Below are 2,993 nucleotides of genomic sequence, written 5' to 3' on the forward strand. Positions count from 1 at the left end.
ATTGACACGGTAGCTGCAATGATGGGCTCAAGCATAGCAGGGATTGTGGGGCGGGCGCGGGATCGGGCAGTTTTTCGTTCTGCTGTGCATGGGGTCGCTATGAGTCGGAAACGACTCGACGGCACTTAACAACAACAACATAAAGAGGAATAAAGCTCTGTCTTATGCCACAACATGGATAAGCCTAGCAAGTATTACACTGAATGAAACAATGTGTGGAGTCTGAATCAAAGGCAAAAGGTTATATACTGTATGATCTCACTTGTATGTAAGAAGAAAATATATACAAACCAAAATTTATTAATGGCTACCAGGCTTTGGAAAGACGGGAAAACAGGGAGCTTTTGTTAAGGGACACTGAGTTTATGGTAACAATATTTGAATATTTTGGGAAAAGACAGTGGAAATAGGCACAACAAGAAAAATGTAATCAATATCATTCAATTTTAAATGTGTAAGTTTTCATGTGTATATTTCCAACACAATTTTTTAAAAATGAAGGCATGGATGAATCTTCAATGTATATTGCTATTGAACAGTATTAAAAGGTTAAAAATGGTATGATTTCAACTATAAGACATTCTGGAAAAAGTAAAACAGTAAAGGCAATAAAATATCTGTGATTGTCAGGGGTTAATGCAGAAGGTTAGGAGGGTTAAGCATTTGAAACTCAAGGGACTTTTTAGTTTAGTAGAACTATTCTATGAAGTATCATAGTGGTGGAATATATGGCACCATGCCATTGTCAAAACGCACAGAATTTCACAGCACAAAGCATGGACTTTAATGTTATAAATTATAAGAAGAAAAATTAAGCAAGAAATTAGGGGATGCAGGCACGGAAGTAAGGGAAAAAAAAACACTGCCATCAAATCGGATCCCACTCATAGAGACCCATCCTTGGGTTGCCGAGGCAGTATCACTAGGGAAGTAGATTGCCCAACCTTCCTCCCAAGGAGTGGCTGGTTGTTTGAACTGCCAGCCTTCTGGTTAGCAGTCAAATCCATAGGCACTACACCACCAGAGCTCCCATATGTGTGTGTGTGTGCATGTGTGCATGTGTGTGTGTGTATATATATATATACACACACACCCATATATATGTATATACATATTTTTTAAACATTTCCTGGTCAATATATGTTGTTGTTGTTATGTGCCGTCGAGTCGGACCTGACTCATAGAGACCCCTCCTTGGGCTGCCGAGGCAGTATCAACTACACAAGTAGATTTCCCAACCTTCCTTTGGAGGAGTGGCTGGTGGTTTTGAACTGCCAGCTTTCTGGTTACCAGTCTAATACCTTAGGCACTAGGCCACCAGAGCTCCTTTGGAAGTAGACTGTAACAAAATAATTATACTCTCTTACAGATGTAGGTGTCACACATTTTTATGTTACTTACATCAGAACAATTTTTCTCACTCCACTCAATGAAAATGTGAACCGTTTGTAAATTAAAGGCAACATAAATTGTGCATAAAAACTACATTGTTGTTAGGTGTCCTCAAGTTGATTCAGACTCATAGTGATCATCTGTACAGACCAGTAACCAAAGTCCATATTTATATTTTTAAAACAGGTGTTTGACTCCCACTATATATGTGGCACAGTTAGGTCCTCAATTCTTGTTTAGTATTCATATGTCTTTGAAAGAAGCAAAAGGAAAACAGAGGAAGTGAGACAAAAAGTTTCCTCAATTCCATATAATTTTTAAAATGATATTACAAAATTTGGCTAATTGATGAGAAAGAACTTGAGTTAGGACACTGGTCCACACCATGTGTTAAAACACATTGCATATTAATTATGATTTTTACATAAAATATAAAGATATTAGCATTTAGAAATAAATTTATCTCATTTTGAGTGGTTAAGTATGTTAGAAATTCGAAAGAGAAAAGACAAATAAAATTACATGCATATGCTATACTGATCCATACCAAAAATTAATTAAATTTTTTAAAGAAAATAGAGTCAGAACAGAATATTTGCACAAAAGATGACAAAGAAAAAAGTCGATTTTGTCATCATTCCAAGACAGGCTCAATATCTCCACCTTGCTTCAAGAACTGATAGCTTATTCATTAAACTGGAAAAGTAAAATGAGATGAAAAGTAGTTTAGCTTTTCAATTTTGGGGAGAAACGAAATAAAAGAGAGATTGAAAGAGTTTCAAATGAAGCTGAAAGGAGTCAGATGTACATAAGCTAGCTGATTCTTCATATTGGAATGAAGTTGCTAATGTATCCCAATTTATAGCATAGTGCCTAAGGCAATTGACAGCTAACCAGAAAGCTGATTAGCCACTCCTCAGAAGGAAGTTGGGGCAATCTACTTCCGTGGTGATGTTATTGTTGTTGTTATGTGCCGCCGAGTTGGACCCGACTCATAGCAACCCTTCCTTGGGTTTCCGAGACAGTATCACTACGGGAGTACACTGACTCGGAAACCCAAGAATGGGTCGCTATGAGTCGGATCTGACTCTAAGGCAGTGAATCTGGTTGGTTTAGTTCCCCTTACCTGTTCACTCTCATGCACTGTGCTGTTTACTGAATTAATTTATATCTCACAATCAATGCAGGAAAAGGTGTAGTGAGAAGTGCTGTTGAAACAAATAATGGTGTATGATATTCTATAATATTATCAAATCACTACTATCCTTTCATTTATAGAATATTTAATGACATTGGAAAATGTGTTTTCTCTAAAAAAAATAAGTTAAAAGAGCAGAATGCAAAAAGATTGCTAAAGTGTGATCTCAATTTTGAAATACATATATATATATATATATATATTTGAAATATATATATGTATGTGTGTATATATATATACACACATACATATACACATGCATACATATATATGTGGTTTGGGAGCTCTTGTAAACCATAGAAAACAAGTTTTTGCCATATACACACATATGTTTGACATAATATTTAATAAGAACAAAGATAATTAGAACTCTTTTGTCCACTTACTGATGGTTTGAAAAACA

This window comes from Orycteropus afer, unplaced genomic scaffold, assembly GCF_000298275.1.
Source record: "Orycteropus afer afer isolate SDZICR_OR568_19922 unplaced genomic scaffold, OryAfe1.0 scaffold00247, whole genome shotgun sequence".
Classification (NCBI taxonomy): Eukaryota; Metazoa; Chordata; class Mammalia; order Tubulidentata; family Orycteropodidae; genus Orycteropus; species Orycteropus afer.